General features: G+C 37.9%; 1 protein-coding gene and 1 pseudogene across 1 annotated transcript in view; both read right to left on the bottom strand.

Moving 5' to 3' along the window:
* Kcnmb2 (potassium calcium-activated channel subfamily M regulatory beta subunit 2) overlaps positions 1–23,278 on the bottom strand; it is a 248,514-nt gene that overhangs the window by 175,480 nt on the left and 49,756 nt on the right. The window lies entirely within an intron of this gene.
* Positions 6,703–18,345, bottom strand: LOC100734240 (putative high mobility group protein B1-like 1; annotated as a pseudogene).

The following is a 23,278-nucleotide window of genomic DNA, read 5'->3' as shown; positions in this document are numbered from 1 at the left end:
TAACCTGTACTGGATAATTACAAAAGTCCCTATCATTTTATGTATATCTTTAGACTGTAATTCCTTGGGAATACAACTATCACACAATCATCAAAGCTCCTTCTCTAACCTTAGACATACTGGCCAGTCCATTTTCTCTAGTAGGTCCATCACATTTTCTCCAGTTCATGTTCTGTGTTATAGGAAGTTAAATGATAAGTTAAATGCATTTTAGGTGGTGGAAACTAGGATCATTGTTTTTCCTTTTATAGGGTTTCTGTCCAAGAAATATTTACTTTCAAAATCGAGTGGGAATAGTCTAATACTCACAGAGGAAAGCCAAGTGCTCTTGACTTACTGTGTTTAATCCCGCTTTCTGCAGCATCAAGTACTTAGCAGAACTTCAGAAAGGAGTATTTAGAGAGGTTGGTACACAGAAGGGAAGAAAGTACTGCCAATTTAGAGATAAGTCATTTTCTTAGTTAAAACTAGACTAATTGGTTAGTTTGCACTCATTGGCATTCGCCAGAAGGTCCATGCTATTCAGTTTCACACAATTACAGATTCTTTTAAACACTTTTGATGTTCAAGTTTCACTTTTCTCTTCCATCAAAATTTATATTCTTGGCTTGTCTTTGGAAAATTAGTGACTGAAATGCAAGAACAGAATATTTGATTGCATCGCTTGCTGTCTCCATAATATGCTTAGTCTGAGAGGCAACAATTTGTTCAAATACAATGTTGTAAGATTAGCATAATCAAGGATGAAATGGCTCATAAAGTACAGGTGGCGACAGAGCATCGCAATCAGCAGCTGTAGGTCTGCTCTTTCCCACCTGTCTGTGTAAATCAAATGGTCACCGTGACGAAAGATATTAACGAAAGGTTTTCATGGACAAAGTGGAGAAGGTCAGTGAACATTAGGGGAAGTTTCATGCAGAATGTTATTACAAAAGTGAAAGAAGTCAAGATGAAATATCATTTCTCTGATAGCTTTATGAGAAGAAATATGAAAGTTCCATTTTTAGAAAGAACTGGAGGTTTTGTGTTTCAATATCAGTCTGGAAATGAGGCTCTGAACCAGTTAAAAAAAAATGTCCTCCGACCCAGTGTTTACTCTAATTCAGTAAGTGGATAGTCTAAGCCAGACAATTGGACTTCTAATTTCCTTTCCAAAGGAGAATGGAATAATATAGTATAAATTGATTTTAGTGTTTTCTTTGTAGTTATAGATTCAACAGAAACTATTAGCATATAACCAAAAGATAAGGACTATCATAAATGAATACTAAGAATTTCAACTTTTCTGTCTGGTCAGTTCAGAAGTTGCAGCTTTTAACAGAGAGAAAATGAAATCAAAGTTTGAAAATAATCCAACAAATTCAAGCTTTTAAACCTCAATGAGCCTATCAATCAAATAGCATTCATTATACTTGATTATTTTTCATAGGAGTCATAGACATTCGCTCTCAGATATTGCTTTCATAATCTTGAATTTTGTCATTGGTCATTGTGAGATACTGTGGCTGTAAGAATCAATAACAGTCACTTGTTGAACACTTCTCATGTCCCATGGCACTTGTTTACATTCTTTGATTTAATTTTCCAACTACTCCATGAAGAAGACTTTGTTATAATTTTTACTTTACAGATGAGAGGCTAACTCTCTGAAACATAAATAACTTTCTCAGCAGAACTAGTGTTTAAATCCAGGTTGCTCTGATCCTTGGGTCTCCTTTGGTTTTTTTGTTTGTTTGTTTGATTTTTTTTTTTTTTTTTTTTTTTTTTTTTTTTTTTTTGTACCAGGCATCAAACTCACAACCTTGCACTTGCAGGCAGATGCTTGTGCCACTGAGTTATATCCCTGGCCTTGTCCTTTGTTTTTTTTGCAAGCTCTTTTACATTACCTAAGCATAAATTTCCAGGGACAGAAATTTACAGAAGAATTTTTCTTTATTTTCCACTTTCTTCAGTGGTGAGCTAAGGTGAACTCAGGCACCAGAGCATTCTGAAACCATCTTTCAACTGGACACCCATCAAAATAGTTGCCTTTCTTAGTTTCTTTTTTAAAAAATCATTTTTTTCTGGGCCTATTTCATGGTCTGATAAATGAGATGGAGGGATGTCCACAGAATACTAATATTTGTGGCAGGCTCTAATCTTATTTTGTAGGTTAGGTCATATCAAGGAGGATTTCTCTTTAGCAGTTGATACATTTGGGGGGGGGGCACAAACAGATGGCCCCTGATTTATATGAGAATGGCAGAAAAAGTGAGGAAATGCATATTAATCATGTTCTCTGTGCCAGGTCTGGGGGCCTAGTATCACTTTTAGTTCTTGTGACAATCTGCTTTTCAGAGAAGGAAAGAAGCTCAGACAGTAAAGTGGCTCAAAGCTACGTACTAAGTAGGTAAAGTGTTAGGATTTGAACCCAGGGTGTCTGACTTCACGTCTTATCTTCCTTCCCACTTTCACACTGTTCTACATCATGTAATGATTCATCACTTCCTTTGTGGCAGCTACTGTTCATTATCTTCCAAATAGATGTATTTCTAAGGATAAAGAAATAGAATAGATCGAATCCTTCAAAGAACCCTATATTTAAGATTTAATGGAAATTACTAACATAAAGGTCAAATGGATCACACTTGATGAATAACATACTATTCTAATAGTATATTTGTGGGAAACATTTTACTCTATATAGGATTATACATTTTCCATAGGGAATTCAGTGACTGTCTTAGGTACCTTTTGTAACTGCAAAAAAAAAAAAAAAAAAAAAAAAAAATACATTTGTATATTCCCCCAAATCCAAAATAATACTAAAACTTTTTTTTGCCTACAGTATTGGGGTTTATACCCAGGGCATCCACAATGAGCTACATCCTTAACCTATTTTTGTTTTTTATTTTGAGACAAAAAGTCTCATGAAGTCACTAAATTCTCCAGGTTGGGCTCAAACTTGAGATCTTCCTGTTTTCAGCATCTGAGACTATGGGATTGGGTAGAGAGATAGTTTTTAATAAGTTGACTTCTTTTCATTTTCTTTCTCTTTCCCTTCCCTTCCCTTCCCTTCCCTTCTCTTCCTCTATTTCGTTCCTTCTTTTTTCTCTCTTCCCCTCCCCCTTTTAGTTTTTGGAGGCTCAGCTAAGGGAAGGCTAGGATCTGCCCCATGTGATTACCACTGGTCATTTACATTTGACACTGCCAATTGACTTGTTGAGCATACCCTGACATTGCTCGAGTCTCCCATGGATTAGAGGCCACGTGTAGCTTGTGGCTGTGGAAATTGGGCCTAGAAGGCAACACCAGGGAGGTGATAATCTGCATGAAACCTGCGGTGCTGTCAGAGGCAGCTGTGTCTGAGTAATTTCTCCTCCCTGTGGCACTGTTGTTTTTAAGGCATCCTCTGCTTAGCACCTTTCTGCAACAACTCTTGGGCAGGTATTTTCCCTATGAGATTACACCTTGGCTTCAACCACCACACAAGGAAAGGGCTAACTGGGGGCAAATCCATAGCAAGAATGGTTCTGATGCCTTTTTAAATGGAGACTTGATATCTGGTACACCAATATCAGTCGGAGAAATTGATGGAGTGCAGAATGATGAGCAAAAACATGGAATGTATTAAATATATTTGCTGAATGTTATTGTTTTCATTCTCCACTGAACTGAGAAATTAAAAAAAACTCGTTAAACTCTAGTGAACCAGTTTGCATTTGTAACTGAACCACTGAACTGGAACTACTCTAGAATCAAAATATTTTCTAAATCACACCTGAGTCTATCACACCCTGAATATCATTCAGCCGGAGTCACTGGGGCTAAGTTCTTGCCCACTTATCACAATTTAAATACTGGTTAACGACTTCTCCCTGTCATAGACTTGTGTGAGGGCAGAGAGATGCTGTAAAAGGCTGTGGTAACAGGATAGGGCAAGAGCGAGAGAGTGAGACAGAGAGAGTGAGAGAGAGAGACAGACAGACAGACAGACAGACAGAGTATATATGAAACTAGTGCTTTAAATATGTCTATTAAGAGTAAAAATTTTAATGAGACAGACTCTGGCATTCAACATAGATCTGGGTAAGTGTGGCTCTGTGCTGCTGTTTGAAACAGGGTCTGAGACTCAGGCCCAGGCATCAGGACACAGCCAATCATGCTCTTTGGGGTGCCAGGACACCACCAAACACTTGAAAAGGTCCCCCAAATGATATCTTGCAAGATTTGAATACTTTATCTGTGGCCGTTCGTTTTGCAGACAGGACTCCTTCAGTTCTATCTTGGCTTCTACCTTTTTCCTAAGTGTGAGTCACATTTCCATGTGCCGCTTGCTTAGGGTCTCCTTGGCATCTTGAACTTGACATGTCTAATGTTGAACTGATTCTGTGTTCCCTCAGACTCTTTCCAAACTGGCTAATTTGTATTTGTGTCATTCTCCTGGTAAACCGGGCTTGAAAGTTAGTTACTTCATTTAATCTCTTTCTTTTCATATCCAACCAAGAAATCACTTGTGATGGGCCATGAAAGTACTCTTGGTTGGTGTCAGGCTTGGTTAGTGAGGCTGTAATATGATTTGGAGCAGGCAGAGGGGTCTGTAAGTGGTTAGTGAGGCTGTACACAGATTTGGAGTAGGCAGTGGGGTGTGTAGGAGGTATCTGAAATAGGAGGGACCAGCCAGTGCTCTATAGAAGCCCACTGAACTAGCTGAAGCAGCAATCAGGGAACTTTTTAGCATTCACACCAAGATCAGGGCTCAGACTTAAGTCAACTCTGGAGAAGATAATGGATGCTGACTAGATCAATCCTGCCTGTGGTGACTGTCACCTAAGTTAACTTTAGAGTATCTCCATCTTCAGACAGTCTAAGAGGTTCTTCTTTGGCTCTATCATTTTTTAGCTATGTGACCTTAAGTAAATGATTTTTGGGGGGGGGCTTTGCATTTTCAAAAGAAAAATGGAAATATTGATTATTTGAATATATAGTTAAAATTAAATAAAATAATGAAACAGGCACTAAACATCTGGAAGTATTCTGTATATGTAGCTGTATGAGATGGTAAGATTCATGCACTCAGCTTTTCATTTGTTTATTCATTCGGTACTTATCAAGTCCTCACTGTCTGCATGCTAGATGATGATGATGATGATGGGGATGATGGGATGATGATGATTATGGTGTTGATGGTGATGTGATAATGATGACACGATCATGGTGGTGATGATGATTATATGGTGACACGATGGCCAAATCTGTCTGCCTTTTATGAACAGGATGTGTGCTTTCACAGAACAAGTGGAAAAGTAAGTTTCAAACAACTTATCATGTACTAAATTATCACATCATCAAATACATTACACTTAGTCTGTATCACTCTTTTTTCATGTAAGAGAGGCTGGATATCATCCCATTTTACAGATGAGAAAATGGAGATTCAGAATGATTAAATGACTTTGCTCTAGAGATCACACAGCTAATAAGTGCAATGAGTCAGTAGTAATAGTATCCAATCTGTTTAGATTTATGCTTAATAGTTATATTAAATTACCTTCCTTTTATGAACTAGTATATCTAGGTAAGTCAGAACATTAATATTAGTACTATTATCGGACTGTTTTAAGAATAAAATGAAATAATACTTGTAAAATAAAATAACTGATAAGCCCAGTAAGTATTAGCTATTGATTATGGTACGTGGAATGAAGAAAGGTTCAGGGTACTACAAAGTAGTAAAACTATAAGACCTAGCCAACTGGCTTATGTAGGCAAACATTTTCGGAAGAAATATTGAAAATGAGACCCAAAGAATGAAATAATGAACAGAGATCAGGGCAGGATGTGCAGGGTACAGAATGTGGAAGGACTCTGAGCAGTGATGAGCATGGCTTCTTCCAGGAGCGGAGAGCAAGAGGAGCAGGGCTGGGCTGGGTTGGAGAAGCAGGGAGGAGAACTCCCCCGGCACGATCCTCCCTCGCCATTGCCCCGCCAGTGTGTAAGTTCAAGTCTCTGCTGTAGGGCTAATTCACTTTAATGACTTTGTAATTATTCTTCCTGCTTTTACACTCTTTCATCTTTCATTCATTTTGCATATTCCTGGTAGATTAATATCTTAAATCATTCCTTTGGCCATAGCGTTACCCCACCTAAAACTTTCAAAAGTTTACTGTTGATTATGAAATAAACTCTGAACTTTTAAGACATATCTGGGCATTTCCATTCAGGCTTTCATCTGCTATGGGTCTTTTCTTTGCTTCCTTTAATGTGCCCCAAAACTTTTATTAATCTTACTCTGTCCTTCTCTGCCTGGAGCGGATCTTTCTTGCCTCTCTAGTATCTATCTAGTCATGGCATGCGGGACTCCAATCTGTCTTTTAAGGTTTGTATCAAATGTTATCTTTTTATCAAATGTTATTTTCCCTTTCTTTGAAATTCTGTACTATTTTGTTAGCTTCTGGCTCTGCAAAATTCATATGTTGAAATGTTAACCGTGGATACTGTTAGGAGATTTTAGGTCACGAGAATGGAGAGCTCATGATTGAAATTAGTGCCCTTATCAAAGAGAACTTGGAAAAGTCTGCAACGAAACAGAACGAAGACATCTTCCATGAACAAGGAAGCAGGTCCTCCTCCCCAGGCACTGAATCTGCCAATTCCTTGGTGTTAGACTTCCCCGAATCCTGAACTTTGAGAAGTAATCTTTTTTTTTTTTTTTTTTTTTGCCACCCAGCTTATTGTATTTTGTTACAGCATCCTTAATAGACAAAGATATTTTTTCTGTACATAACTTTTTCTCCAAAAGAAAATAATACTTAGTTTTCTTAAATTTAAAAACTATACATGAATGAATATAAAAATTATCCTTACTTCTACTGCTAGAATTTGACATTTTTTCAAGTTGTATATATGGAAATCGAGAGCTTAATTCTTACACACTTTCATTATAATGTCATGTCCATTAAAAAATCTTCAAAAATATTCTTCTAAGGGCTGTGTAGTATCAAGTACAGGATCATACCATAAAATGCAATCATCCCCCTATAGGAACTTACTTCAGGTTCTCTATCCATAAAATGAGTCAATGAGAGCTCTGTTGAGAAGACTAACACGACACATGAATGCACTAAAAACAGTATAAGGATATGGCAGGTGGTCAATAAATGAGGATCATTGTTTCTTTTCTCCTCTCATAAAATTCTCCGAGAGTGTCTCCTCTCCTCTCAGGGAAAAGATGTTTCCCTTGTTTCTTTATATAACTGTGGACTGGCCTTAGATTTTCAGGTTTAATCATTTTGAGCTTTGTTTTTCCATCCTCTAATAAGTTTGGTATTGAGTGAATTAGAGAAAGTCTTTCTGTTTGTGTTAGTACCTGAGTTCAGTTATTTTGGTTATGTTTTATTGTTTTATTTTATTAATGCATGTTCACAGTAATACATGAGGCTTACATTCATCTTGGAGAGTCAGTGCACATACATAATATGGTTCTTTTTTATAATTCCTTCCCCTTGCCACCTCCCTCCCATACTCTGCCTCTAAACTCTCTTTCCCCAACTTCATTCCTGTTGTTATTATTAACTCTTACCTATGGCACATGTATACTGTTTGCATTTGCTAAGGTTAGTGCATTTGTGCCCATGACATAACTTAGTTTTTCTTACTATCTCTTCTCTCCTTGCCCTTGGTCTCCTTCCCATTTGCAACAAATCTATCCCCTTGTTTCCTTCTCTCTATCCTTTATTATGTTCTTTGTTTCTACTTTACTCCAGTGAGAGACACAATATTTTCCAGGTGCATTCATTTACCTACAAATGTCTTGAATCTATCCTTCTTTACAGCTGAGTAGCACTCCATTATATATAGATACCACATTTTCTTTATCTATTTGTTTGTTGAAGGGCATACAGGCTGCTTCCAGGATTCAGCTATCATAAATTGTGCTACTTTGAATATTTTTATGGATGTATTACTGTGGTTTGATATCTTTAACTATTTAGGGAAATACATGGAAGAGGAATAGCTGGATCATATGGGATATGTAATTTTAGTTCTTTGAGAAATCCCCATCCTAATTCTCATAGTCTGTACTAGTTTATATTCAAAAAATGTAAGAAGTTTTTTTTTTATCATTGCAGACACCCCAGAATTTGTCTTTGACTTCTTGATGATTGCTATTCTTTCTGGCATAAGAGAGAATTATTGCACTGCTTTAATTTGCATTTCTTTAATGGACAGAAAAACTAAACATTTTTGTAAATGTCTGCTGATCGTTTGTACTTTTTCCGAGAATTGTGTATTCACCTTACTTATCTATTTCTTGATTGGGTCTTTTACTCTAGGTGGTCTATATTTTTTGAGTTCTTTATTCTAGAAGATATTAATCCTCTGTCTTAGGCATAGCTGGCAAAATTTTTTTCCCATTCTGTAGTCTGTCTTTTCTATTTACTTATTAATTCCTTTGTTATGCATTAGCTTTTAAGTTTGACATAATTCTATTTATTGATTCTTGTTATTCCTGTACAGTTGGGATTCTTGTTGACTTCATGTCCTGCTATATTGTTGAAGTTAGTTATTTTTTTCTAAGGCTTTTTTGGCTGGAATTCTTTGGGTCTTCTATGGAAAGTATGGTGTCATTTGCAGTTCTTTCTGGATCTGCCAAATCTGCATATTTGGCCCATTAGCCTCACTTTCCTTCTTGCTCTAGACTGCAAACCTCCAAAGTCAGGGGCCATGCAGTGCTTTACTCTGTCCCTGGAACATAAACTGTGTGTGACTCCTGGCTACCAATGTATGCAATGAATGACTTCATGATGACTGTCTGTTCTCTCACTCTGATGTTAGAGAAATTTTTTTAAGACATCGAATTTTGGTTCAACTACTGATTGTATATTCCTGGACAGGTCATCTCCCTCCCAGGTCCTAGTTTCTTATTCTTAAATTGGGAAAATAATTTTATTTTGTCATCAGGACTAAAGGAGATATGTGTGATAGAACTTGATACATAGAGCATATAGGATGAAAAATATTTTCCTTCCCTTTGAGACAACCCTATTTGAATTTTTTCTTTAATGCCCTTTGCCTCTCTTCTATATAAGACTAAAGTCAGAAGAGAATAAGTTATGTCAGGATATGGTTATTAAAAACTAGGAAGGCTAAGATACATATGAAAGGGACATTGAGTTTTTGTAAGCTTTTTTCAGATTCTTCTTTTGGTAGCTTTCATTTTAAAAAGTAGATTTCTGACAGATAGCTTCTCTCTTTTTTTTTTTTTTTTCTTTTTCCTTTTTACCGGTACCAGGGATCGAACTCACGACTGCCTGCTTGCAAGGCAGGCACGTATGCCGCTGAGCTAAATCACCAGCCCCTAGATAGCTTCTCTTTTTCTCACTCCGTTTCTCACTTGTTGTGAGAGGAGGCATAAAGAGAATGAAAGAAAAATCTCAAAAGTCCCCATTCTTGTTCTTTGGATGCCAGAATGAAGGTCCAGGCCTTCTATTAAGTGTGCTCTTGGTTTTCTTTGTCTTGAAACAGGAGGAGGTCAGACAAGCATTAAAGGCTGGTGTTTCAGCACACATGTGCTGTAGTCAGTTGTTCTGAGGATAAAATAAAATGATTCGGGAAAGAAAATATTGTCAAGGTAACCCTAAGAAGTGCAGTACAGTATCATGAGGATGCTACTCCAGCTGAAGACAATGGCTAGGTGAAAAGTTGCAGTGAAACACATCAAAAAAGTTACAATTTTGGTTTTGGGGATCAAACCCCGTGATTCCTACATGCTAGATAAATGATCTACCACAAAGCTGCATCTCCCAGACAAATATGTAAAAATATTGTGGAAAAGTAAGAATTTGAATTTGTATTGAGTCTTACCCAATTTTAGATGAATTTAGTTTAGTTTTTGTGATACTGGGGATTGATCCTAAGGCCTTTCTACTGGACTAAGTTCCTTGCTCTTTTTGTTTTTTAAGACAAAGCCTCAAAGTTGATTGGACTGGGCTAAAACTTTGGGTCTCAGCTGCCCAGAGTGCTGGGTTTGTAGGTATATGTCTTTACCTTTGCTTCTGTACAATCTATAGGAAATGAAATCAAATTCACCACTTTACTTTAAAATACTATCATTATTTTAAATTACTATCAAAGTAATTAGAATTTTATTAAAAATCTACATCTCTACTTCCCATCTTCTCTTCTGTAGTCATAGATGTATGGAAACATATCAAGATTATGTTTTCTCAATGTTTGGGAAGATTGCCTCTAGATACTGAGTTTTCCTGAGGGTGATTTAAAAGCTTGCAACTTTGTATTTTCAATTTTTAAATTAAAAATAATATTTCTTTAGTATAGTGCAAAGACTTAAGCAAGTTAACAAATATAATTAGAAAAATTTCTCACATTTGAAAAATAATTTTGAGTGATAGGAATTTGAGAATTTTTTCTTTGTGTTATTTAAAAGTAACACACACACACACACACACACATGCACACGATCATCTTAAATACCAAAATGAAAGTAAAAACTCTTCCTCTCTAATGCCAAATTTTCTAGGGAACAGAGGGATAGCCACCTAGTCTTAAACTTCTACCCAACAGAAAATGGAATTATTTCTCTGGCCATTCGTTCTTAGCTTACTCTAGAGAAAAAGAACAGGTTGGGAGATAAGATACACAGTCCTCATTTTCCAGTGTCACAAATGATTTGGCATGAAGCTGAAGGTGTATCATCAAAGTTACTCTCTTTTTCAATTTTTCCATCTATGAAATGGGGATTATAAAACCTACTCTCTATGTATTTTACGAATGCTTTGATGAGAAAACAGAAAGTTTTATGCCTTTTTAGATTAAAAATAGTTTTTACCAGCCTGTGAATAAAATTATAAAATGATTTTGCATTCTGTTGACTTTCCTTCTTGGATTAAAAAATTCCATGGAAGTTCGATTTTCCCCTATATATTTATAATGCCCGTTACTTTCCTTTTGAAGTTTGAATTTAATTTTCTCCTCTCATTTATTGGTTTTACTTCTAAGCCTCTCCATCCTGTGACTATCCATAATTTTCTTTGCACTCAGTGTGTATTTTCATGTTTGTGTAAAATGATGTGTATCATTGACCCATGTTTTTAAACTCGGCTACTCATTTGCAATTTCTAAGTCTCCAAAATAATAAGATTTTATTTAACATAAACCCTAGTATTACCACAGACAAAGGCACCCTTCTTAGCTGAATGAGTACATGGGTTCCAGGCATGTTGATTTGCTCTTTTCCTTCTCTCTTTTTAAAGAAAATTCAGTTTTCAAGGGCTGTGTACAGGAGAGGAGGAGATTACTCATGTTACATTGTTACTATTTTTGACTTGAGGAATTATGGATGCTTCTTGATGCTTCATTCTCATTATTTATGATAACCAGTTAGAAGCCTGAAACATGAATTAGTGAATGCATGTGAGTATGCACATGCACAGCTCTCCTGCTGCTATGGTTTGTGTGGCCTTCCCCCAAGCCTCATGCAATCATGGATGTGGCTGAATCTACTGGCACTGGGATCGGTGGTGTGAGTGCTGTACCGCCCGGGGGTGGAGCAGCATACAGTATAGCAGTAGCATACAGAGCAACATACAGTGAGTGGGGAGAAGGTGTGTCTTTCTCTCATTCATGGTTCACACTTTTGCTGTTTGTGGCTGCTATGAACAATTGCCCCCCAGCCACGCCACCCTGCCTTGCAGCCAGCTGAATATGGACTGAAACCTCCAAGAATTGTAAGAAATAAATTTTTCCTTCCCTAGTTTTGGGCATCAGGTATTTTGTCTCAACAAGGAGAGACAAAAGTAACTAAGGCACCTGCATAGACTCTGATGGACTAATGCTGAAAGAAATGATAATCACATTTACTTTAGTCACTCCTTTGGCAGGTTATGTATAAATCCTCCAGTAAAATAACATACGGCACAAGACTGAGAAAACATGATTCTCACTGTGGTTTTCACACTGGACACTATAAAAACAAGTAGATAGCAGATTGCTGTAACCAGAAGGTTGAAGATGCTTAAAAGTATTCTGTAAGTAAAAACAATAGTTTTTCAGTGCGGGTGATAATATACCTGCAGCCTTTTTGTCTTTTGATTTCTTCATTTATTATTAACTTAGAACTTCATATGTGTAAAGTGTTAGGGCTCCCATCTTAATTGAATTTCACTCTTCCTGCACATCTGACTCACACTAAATTTCTGTGCTCAATCTTTAGTGTTGTCTTTCTTTCTCTGTAACAGGCACAAGTGGAGAAGGAAGAGCTCAGATTCTCAACTTGATTCTGGACCTGCTCCCATCTTCGTCTGGTATAATAAGCTGGTATAATAAGCTAACTAGGATTAGGTGGTTTATGCACAATACAAGTTTATGTTCCACAGTAGCAGAGTCTCAAAAGTCTTTGAACAAAGCACCATCAGATTTGATGAAGGCCCGTTTCTTGGTGCTCAGGCAGCTGATCTCACGTGAGGGAATGGGAGATGGAGCTCTTCAGTCTCCTTTTGTAAGGGAACAGATTCCCATGACCTAATCACTAAAACTCTGATGCTACCAATTTTCAAAGTACAAATTTCAGGGGAACACAAACATTTAGTTTGTAACAAGCCCCCCAAAAATCTGTCTAACTTTAGACAAAGCATTAAATCTTTTGGGACCTCTTTTTATCATGTGTTTGATTTGATAATATCTAAGCTTTCATCCATTTTGTGATTCTGCAAGCCACAAACTATTATATTACAGTTACCAGTACAATGTATAATGCTTATGAAATTGTTAAACCTGCCAGGGATTCATAGGTTATTTAATCAAATGGAGTAATCTTACTTATTGAGAAACTGATAGATTAAATAATTAACTTTGTTTCAAATAAGTTAGCTGGCAACAGGATTCAGTTCTGAGCTTTCTCATATAGCAAGCAGCTACAAAATCAGTATCAGTGGTCACTAATAAATCAGAAGAATGATTTGGAAATGCTGAGAGATAATAATTAAAATGAGGCTTCTGGAATTTTAAAAATCAAATCTTGTCAACCTCAGTTTTTTTTTTTTTTTCGTTTATTTATCTTGCACGCATGTGTGATGTTTGAACTGGAACCCAGGGACTCTGACTTGCGAGGCAAGCTTCCCACCACTAAGCCACACCCTCACATTTAAAAAAATTTATTTTGAGATAGAGTCTGACTAAATTGTACAAGCTGAGATGGGAACTTACGATCATCCTGTCTCAGGATTTCAAGTAGCTGGCGTTACAGGCATGTACCACATTGGCTCCCTTAGTTCATTTTTAAAAATGTCCGTAGAACATGTCGTAGCATACTTGAATGTTTGAACTAAAACCAAATGGTAAACTAGGTCTGAACAGGGTTCCAAACATTTCAAAGTGCTGCTGGATGCATACCACAAAATATTCACGGTCCTGGCTAAAATGTCAATTACTTTTAATTGCTTCTTTCAGCATGTTTTTTGCATTGAATATTGCTCTGTTAACCAGTGTTTGTGGTCCAGTCTTTTGTATTTTGGAGTTAATTTTGTAATTTATTTGTATCACATCCGACTTTCTCTGTCTTGTTCCCTTGCACAGTCACTCTCCACTCCAGCTAAATGTCAGTTATGTATTTAACCTACCTTCCCATCAGTGCCCACACTGAGGGAGGAACACCATCCCCATTTGCTTAGTCCCAGAGGCCTGAGACTACTGAGGTCAGGAGGACCGGGAAGGAGGACATGCTGAGGAAGTGATGAGAGGAAAAAGATCAGAAACAGGATGCTCTTGAGAGAAAGAGGTGAGCGGAGTATGTTGCCTTTACCTGCTGAGCTATTCTGAAAAAGTCTGCTGTAGTCGCCTCGGGATGGTTTTGTTGTGAAGACTCTTGTTCCGGGGCTTTGAACTGTGTCACAGGCACTCTTTCTTTTAGGCCAATACAAGTATAATGTCAGTTTTACTCTCCAGTTTTCCTGGTTGCTTTCCCGTAGAGATGACATTTTCAAATATCCATGTACATAAAATTAAGGTGCTTAAACCAGAGAACTGTAGAGTTTCCAATTTAGAGAATTTCCGCTGCTCCGAATATGGCAGCCTCATGCTGGCACTGTACTGTATCCAGTTACTCTGTTTATCACTCACCCAAAACACCCTTCCCTGAAGTCACAGCACACTGTGTCTGAAGCTAGGGGATGTCCTGAGCTCTCCGGTTATTCCTCTCGCCGCTGGAGGACATTCCCTCCTGGGATGCTCTCATCTACTCTCTGGATTTGGGGATGCTTCTGAGTGCCTTGAGGACATCTGGTTTTTTTTTTTTTCTTTCCTTTTCTGACTTTCTCCTTTGTCTATTCCTTAAATTATTTTTCCCCTCAAAATTTTAAAATAGGACTTCTCTTTCTATCTACGTGTTATTTCTGTGTCATTTCTAGAGCTCCACTTTTTTTCCTTTGTGCTCACACTACACTTTGGCTTTTTAATAACAATTTTTTATTTACTTAGAAGCATTCAGAATGTCAACAAAACAGCTGTAGTTTTTTTTTTTTGCAATTACAGAGGGTATTCAGTTAACAATTACTTCACATAAACTGCATCGCAGACAACTGAAGATGAAAAACTACCACCCTGTATACAACTAATTTGTGCTGTGCACCAACAAGAACCTGCTTTAAATTTCCATGCCAATTTTCAACCCCCGTACTGTACCAGGCAAGGGTCGTGGCTATTGAAAATACCACCAGCACAGGGCTGGCTAAAGATACATTTGATAGTGTGTTAACTGTACAAAAAAAGACACTGTAGAGTTTAAAAACAAATCCTACACAGCCTTACATTTTAATTTTTTTCTTCAAAAGGAGAGAGTTGTGTGCAGGGGGTTACATGCTTTATAGACAAGAACAAGGCACTAGAACCAACTTATTCATCACCACCATCTTCTTCATCTTCTTTCTCTTGCTCTTCCTCCTCCTCTTTGTCTTCCTCCTCTTCCTCCTCTTCCTTTTTTTCTTGCCTTTTCAGCCTTGACAGCTCCCCTTTTTGCTGCACCAGGTATTCCTCCAGCTCCGCAGGCCTGATGTCCTTTTCAGACTTTTCCTCCAGCTTAGGCACTTTTTTCTTAGGTACATACCTTTCCTTAGCTTAGAAAAGCAGCCGTAGGAGCAGGCTGCCTTTCTCCTGCTGCAGCATCGTTCCACATGCCTCCCAGTGTCTTTCCAGCATCACCAGTGGAGAGGCCAGCACGATCTCCTCTGATTTTTGGATACTCAGGACAGAAGAAGAAGGCCGATAGAGTCCGCTTGGGTGCATTAGGATCCTTGAGCTTCTTGTTTCTTCCTTGCAGATTTTCATAACAATCCTTGTCCGCCTTTGCTATGTCTTCTGATTTTCCTTTCTCTTTAGCAGACATGGTCTTCCATCTCTCAGAGTACTTCTTAGAAAACTGAGAAGTTAATGGAAGCATCTGGGTGCTTCTGCAAGTTTGCACAAAGAATGCAAATGATGACATTTTGTCTCTCTGTTTCTTAGAACCCCCTTTGCCCATGTTTATTTGCTTTTTTCAGGGAGGCACAGAGTCGCCCAGGGCCTGTCCAGCTCTCACTTGCCCTGGCGCTGTCTCTGTGGAGCTCATTATACTGCAATCCTCACGCTATACCTTACTAAGACCTTAATCCGTGTCTTTAGCCCGTTTTTCTATTTCTTTAATCTCTTGAAAAACACACTTGATTATTTATTTTATGTGTGTTTGATACATACATTTGAAATACATAATTTGGTTATTACTTTCTACTTATGAGATTCATAAGCAAAATCTTTAGGACCCAATTAATTGCTGTGTTCTGCTATAAATTAACCCACCCATTTCACCTCAGTGAGTAACATGATCCTGACTCCACACTGTAAAGATCCCATCCTTCCTATATCCAATTAGTCATGAGCCACCATCAGTTTTAAGGGTTTGGTCACTGGCTGTCACCACATCTCTCTCTCTGTTATGATCCATACTGTAATGAACATTATTCTGGAGAAGGCCTGTTCCTTTCTTGCCTCTAATCCCAGCTTGAATGCAGTCTCTTTATTGGAGATTCTCTATATGTGCTCTCCAGGCCAGCTACATTGGTGTCATCAAGGCGCTTCTTTAAAGTGCACACTCTTCAGGGGTTCAAAAACAGAAACTCTTGGTGTCACCCCAGCTGTCTAGTTCAACTCACCTTCCAGGTGGCATCATGGGAAAACCTCAGCAACCTCCACCTCACTCACTGCTTGTTTGTGCTACCTGACAGTGGCCTTTTGCTAAGCAAATCATTCCCACTGTCACAATGGCCCTACCCATGCTGTTGTCCCTACTCTTCCTCTTCACCTAGAGAACTCTTTCTTATCCCTCGGGTCTGCAATGCCCAGAGCTTTGGTAGGATCATCCTAAGTGTCTCACAGCACTCACTATGGTCTAAGCCTTGGTCACACAGCACAGCTGGCAGCCAGTGTGTTATCCTCAACCCATCCTTCTTATGCCTCCTTCCTCTATCATATCAAGAAAGTCAGTCAAGAAAAAAATCATGTAGAAACCTTTTATGAATACAAAAAGGTCTAATAATTCAGGATGGCAGAGGACTGCTTCAAGTTCTCTCCTCTATTCTTTGTGAAGGCTCCTTGGGGTGAGTGACAATCACTGGCCAGATATTTGCATAACAGTTTTTCTTTTGTTGCCTTTGTTATTTTGTGGACCTAACTAATTGCTTTAGAGTGCTACTGTTAGCTTTCAACTTCAGATAGAAGCCCTCTTTACTGATACGGAAAACATAGGTAACTTGCTTTTTTCAAAGTACAATACAGAATTTATTGGTGGTGCTATAACTTTTGGACTATCACAGAAGGAGATGAGGCCTCAAGCAAAATAGAATGAAGGACTTCTTTACACTTTCTTTACTCTGAGTTAGAAACAGAGCCCCTTTCTGAGACGAGGCTAGGAAAATAATTCTTAATTTTTCTGCAATATTTATACAGCTTTCCCTTTGAGTTAACTGTAGGCAGGAACATCCATCAACTCCAAGATTATGCTATCCAGCGAGTTCTGTGTTATCTTCATACATAGAACTGGACAGTAGAAATTTTAAAAAAAGGAAATAAAAAGCCATAGTAGTGATTGAAGGAGGAGAAGAAACCCCCAGACCTTAATGAAATCCCCTGCTTTCCCCTCCTGATGCTCTGCCCTTGGTTTCTACACTCTGAAGTCCTGAAGTCTCTCTCCATTCCTTCTCCCTTTCTCTGGAAGACAGCAGATTGTTCCCTACCCTTTGTGAAATAAATTGTTGTGTATAATTCTGTTTTATAAAGTAGATATTTTAAGAATACACTTCCCAAATCATAACTTTTATTTGTTAGAATTTACTGTAGTTGAAAAGTAAAAAAGAAAGAAAAAGGAATTATCATATAATTCAGTGATTCCATTTTGGGGTATACTGCATGCATACAAAAGAACAGAAAACAGAGATATTTGTATGTCTGTGTTTACAGCGGTGCTTTTCACAGTAACCAAAAAGTGGAAGCAGCCCAAATCTCTGCCCATGGACAAATGGATGACCAAAACATGGTATATACACAATGAAACATTCAGTTTTAAAAAGCAAGGAGCTTCTGACACCTATAATACTGATGGACTTTGAAAACATTATGCTAAGTCCAGTAAGCCAGTCACACAAAAGCCAATACTCTCATTTGAATGAACTAAAAATTGACCTAAGAGTACTTTGGTACCTCGGTTCACAAACTTAGTTTATTCCATGATTCTGGGGAAGATGACCATGATCCTGTTCAAGACCTTATGCATTGTTCATGAACGGAAGCAGAATTTTATCAAATGCTTCTGTTCTTAAGCTGAACTGTTCTCAAACAGAAGCATTCATGTACTGAGGTGTTATGGTAGAATAGTGATCATTAGAGTTTGAGAACGGAGTATGTCAGAGGATGGTGAAAAAACTGAGGCTGGATTCGATCAGTGCATGCTGGGTATATGTATGAAACTATCACATGGAAACCTGTTACTATGTATAATTAATATGTGTTAATACAAAATGAATGGACAGACTCACAGATAGAATAGATAAATAGGCCAGTCATGGCTAACAATGAGTGTATGTTATGTACGCTATTTTTAGTTAAAATGATTAAACTTTCACTTAAAAAGGAAAAAGACAAATATTGCGGATTCCACTTGCATGAGGTATTTAGCATTGCAAAAGGCATAGACAGGAGATAGGATGCTGATTGCCAGGGCTTGGATGGGGACGAGGGAAGGGAGGAATGGTTACATACTATCATGGTTACAGAGTTTCAGTTTTGCAATATAAAAATGTTCTAGAGAGCTGTTGCATAGCAATGTGAATATTCTTAATGCTACTGAACCTTAGATTTAAAAATCATTAACATAGTAAATTTTATATTATGTGTATTTTATAATTTTAAAAAAGTAAAGGCACCAAATAAGAGGTCAATGTTTGAGAAAAATTAGTTTGAAGAATACAAAATATTTGAAATCTATGTTTGTAGGTTGCCATTTATCCTTGTGTCCCCTGATGTGGTTGTAAAAATTTGTTCTGTAGTCTGATGACTCTATTGCCTTGTTTTTAATAGCTTGCTTGAATCAGCAATAAAAACCTATGGAGAATCTTCATTTAATTAAATTGAAAACATAAATTCAATCATTGGTAATGTGTTAAAATTTAATCTATATCATATTTGATTTTCTCTCAGTTATTCTTTTTAATGGTAATTAAACAAATATCTTTAAAAAGCACATTGAAAGCAAATTTTTTTTAACTCATGTAAAAACTCCCTAAAACTATAGTTCTGATGAACCACAGTTTGAAATCGCTGTTCTAATAGCCTATGTTAATGTCTTACCTGGTTTTATCTCTCTCCATCAACTCTGTACAAATCTTCCAAAGAGGGCCCCTCTTTGGAAAGCATGTAACTGACCTTGACATTTCCCTCCTTAAACCTCTTCAACATAAACCTTGCAGTGTGGCACTCAGTCCCAGCAGTCCCTGGACAGCACTGAAAATTTCAACCTCAAGAAGTGTACTTCAAAAGCTCCCCAAGGGTGACTCTCAGCCAGAATTGGAAATAACTGTTTTAGAGGAAAGAACACACTATCCTTAATGTGACGAAAGAGCCTTGGGACTTGTTCTTTCTGTATTTTTGCTGAACTTCAACATGGCCCCACACACCCCAGATCAAATGAGTGTCCCCGGGCTCTGGGCACTGGACACTTTTCTCTTCCTGCACAGTTGTTCCCTCTGGCTCTGGCCTTTTCTGTTCTATTCCCTGGCAGATTGAAATTCCACCTTGACAACACAGCTCAAATAACCACCAGCTTCATGTTAGTTCATCTCTTCCTCTTGCTCTGTCCCTGACTCTGCCTTTCTCTTCTGATCAATGAAGTAATATAATCATAGCCTCTTCGTTCCTTCTCTCTCTCACTCATGTGGGATGCATTATTCATGTCCATATTCAGGATAATTTTCCTTAGCAGAAAGAATGAATGAGTGAAAAGTGAATGACTAAATAGAGCATCGATGAGATTTCTACACGGTTTGATCACTCAAACTCTCTACAGCAATTCCTTTCCTGTAACACCTTGCAGACTTTTGTTATCTATAATTTGAATCTCAGGAAAATACTGCTTTATGCCTGTCTCTGGGCTGGACACACACACACATATAAATATCTCCATCTTTGCTATCAAACTGCCCTAAAAGCGTTTTTAAAATCTGAGTACCTTTTAAGGCTCTCTGGTTCATTTTCTTGGTAGTCCTTCTCCAACATTTTAACTTTTGGAATATTGCAGAGCCAATTCAAAAGAGGGAGTTGTAGATAAGGAGATTATAAACAGGGCCAGTTTTCACCACTATGGCTTTGTCAAAGAGGGAAACATAAAAATCATCATCTCAGTGCTTTGCTCATAATCATATCCATCATAGCCCATGGGAAATGGGCTGGGAAAGGGAGTGATGGATAACACATCTTCGAAGCACATTTATGCGAAATTACTGACACTGTGGTGCTTGAGCATCTTAAGTGTTTCTGCTTCGGGACTGTCAACGCAATGTATGGTTAATGGTTTGTTGTCTACCTCCATCCATGAGTGAAAATGACAGTGGAGCTTGTGTCTACTCTCACACCTAGAGTGCCAAGTTTATTCCAGTCGAAACTCACCTGTTGATATTCTGTTGGCCTGGCTATGCCAACTCTGCATAGTGCACATGTCATGAACAGAAGCACGTAGGATGCGATCTGCACACCTACTAGCAAGTTTCACTCTTCTCAATGGCCATGTCCCTTGGGTCATTTTCTCCTTCATAGTGGTGAGACCAGAAACAAACTTTAAACTAGACATTAGTTGAATGCTTATTGAGCCACATGTGTGTGTCTTGGTACCTATTAACAGCACAATCAACATAACATTCAGTGTGTCACGCAATCCTAATTGGTTCAGCAGGGCAATGCTTTCCACCTGGCTGAGGGTCTCCTTCATGATGCAGTAAAACTCTGCTATGGGTGGCAGGTATGATGATATGACTTCACCTCCTCACAACCTTACAGTATCTGTTTAGTGCAGTAGCTTGAAGACTATGTGACTAGCCTTGCTCTGTTATGAGTCTTTCATGAAGTATTTTTTGGTCCATTCTATATTAATATAACTCACACTATATTGAATTAATGAATTTTTATCTGAAAAGCAGATAAACATTTAATGAAGCACCAAATTAAGTGAATGTCTTATAGATCATTGCATTCAAACTTCTTTACATTCTTCAAGAGTAAGTACATTTAAAAATACAAATAATTACACAAATGTGTACAGTTGTCTTGTGTAATCCAATATGTGGACAGTACTATAAATTGTGCTTTGTTACAGTTTTTGGTGGTACTGTGGGAGGGATTGAACACCAGAGACTCTATACCACGAAGCTCCATATCCAAGCTTTCTAATTTTTAAAAAAAATTTTGAGAAAGGGTCCTACTAAATTTCCCAGACTGGCTTATAATTTGTAACCCTGAGTCTCCAAAGTAGCTGGGATTGTAGCTATGCACCATCATGCCCAGCATAAAGTGTGGGTTTTTTTAAAAAAAATATTTTATTAGTATGCGAGTATAGTACGTAATGTTTACATTCCTTGTGGGAGGTTGGTACATGTACATAACACAAATTTCTTCCTTTTTCCATCTCTTTTTCTTCCTCTCCTCCCCAACACCAACCCTGTGATCTTCTTCTTTTTGTGAGTGAGAGAGAGAGAGAGAGAGAGAGAGAGAGAGAGAGTGTGTGTGTGTGTGTGTGTGTGTGTACTTGTTTTTATGGAATCTGAGTAAATGACAAAAGGAATACCAGGGCGGACTGAGCCTCAGGACAGATTCCTTGCAGACCCTCTTCTCTCTTACACAGCCACACGCCATATAGAAACCTTGATTTGAATCAAGCAATAAGATGCATGTGTTGACGGAAAGAGGTTCTCAGATAAGTCCTATATTTGGTATTGTACAATTGATGGGGGCTGGCTGAAAAACAGATTTAGGATCTGGTATGAAATTGGAAGTTTTGCTTTTTTAGAATGTGAAAGTTTTTTCAGTCTGGCTGGATTTAAAGTATCTAGCTCACATATGGACTTCAGTACTTTTAATAGCATTTAGACAATTTTTAAGGTGTCAGTGGTTGAGAATGTGGGGGTAGAGGTTGACAAGAGAGCATGAAAAACTTTGTTGAGATGCTTTAGATAGAAACAAGCAGCAGCGAAACTTACCCAGAAGAAAGCGTGTGCTGTCATGTGGCTCACAGGGTCTTGTCTTATGGAGAAGGGAATGGGTCCTGCGGGAAGGGAGAAGAGTGGGGTTCGGGAGAGAGTGGTTTTTGGGGTAACATAGACTTAAGGTCATATCCAAACTCCTCTAGTTTTCATGCAGAAAAATTTGCCATTCTGATTTAATTTCCTCATTTGTAAAAGAAATATATAGAAAATAAAATTTGTAAGAGAAATATATATGTGTGGAAACATTGCTTTTTTTCTGGTAGGATTGTTTTGCATCTTAGATAAGGCAGATAAAGACCAAGAAGGTGGCAAGTTTAAAATCAATGGATTGCTCTTATTCTGAATTATCACTTGTGGAGAAGAGGTTCCTAAAGTTGAAAATAGGTGATCAGAATGCAGATGCAGGTAACAGTGGGCAAAGTGGATTAAGACTGAGCATCAAGATGGGACGCAAAGCCTTGGCATCTGTGGGAACAAATCCAAGTCCAAAAGTAGTGGCAACTGATGAAGGGATGAAGTGACTGAGGGAAAGAAGACTCCCAAATGCATCTAAATTCTGTCATTCTGCCCCTCTACTGTGCTTTTTTGGAGAGTTCAAGATCCTTCAACTGGAGGGTATTTTTGGTGATTAACCTAGACTTGTCACACATATAGTCCAGCTGACTTCCTGAACACTGTCCGGTAATAACTACTTACTTTCTTTCAGCTTGAAATGTACAAATGACTTGTGTTTCTTGTTATCCTGTGAAAGTTTTATTGGCACCAAAGCTAAGGGTGGGGAGACCCTCAGGATCTTTGATGAAGGGACAAGCAATAGAGAAGTGAGCACTTGGACTAGGAGGACGAATACCAGAAGGGCCCCTTCTCAGGTCAGGAACCGCTCATCTCCTGAGGCTTGCTCCCTGAAAATGTAAATGGAGCATAATAACACTCAACCGCCTAGTATTTGGAGGGGATGTCACCAGGTACAACATCAAAGAGAGATACTGGATGATAAAGCACATTACAAACTCAAAGCCATCATATGAGGATGTGAGGAATTTTTAATGTACTTAAACACCTCTTTTGGTTGTGATATCCATCTAAATCTTGACAGGTTTATCATATTGATTTTTACACTTCTCTTTGCAAATGTATCACCGCTAAAGCACAGATAAGACACAAGTAATTTTACTTTAGAATGACTGTATTCATTATGTCTGTATTAGCCTAATAAATAACCCCATTAGTAGAATGCCCTTAGAAATGAAAATTGTCAACAAATTCTCCATAAAAGAAAACAGTGAAGAATAAAATTTCTCAAATGACACTGAATCAAGACCTTTGTTTTTTCACTTTACTGTGCAAATTGGGATTGCAATATTAGTCATCCAGTTGTTCATTAATCTAACTTTTAAGTGATTTTTTATGTTAGCATTCCTGTTTTATATCTATACTCATTGGTCAATAATGCCTATATGTCTACTGCTTCCAAGTGAGTTCTTTTAAATACAACTTCTCACTTC

The sequence above is a fragment of the Cavia porcellus genome, unplaced genomic scaffold (assembly GCF_034190915.1).
Source record: "Cavia porcellus strain 051 isolate PalLab524CR breed Dunkin Hartley unplaced genomic scaffold, mCavPor4.1 scaffold_17, whole genome shotgun sequence".
Classification (NCBI taxonomy): domain Eukaryota; kingdom Metazoa; phylum Chordata; class Mammalia; order Rodentia; family Caviidae; genus Cavia; species Cavia porcellus.
The sequence above is the reverse complement of the archived record's forward strand: the minus strand, read 5'-3'. Positions and strand labels throughout refer to the sequence as shown.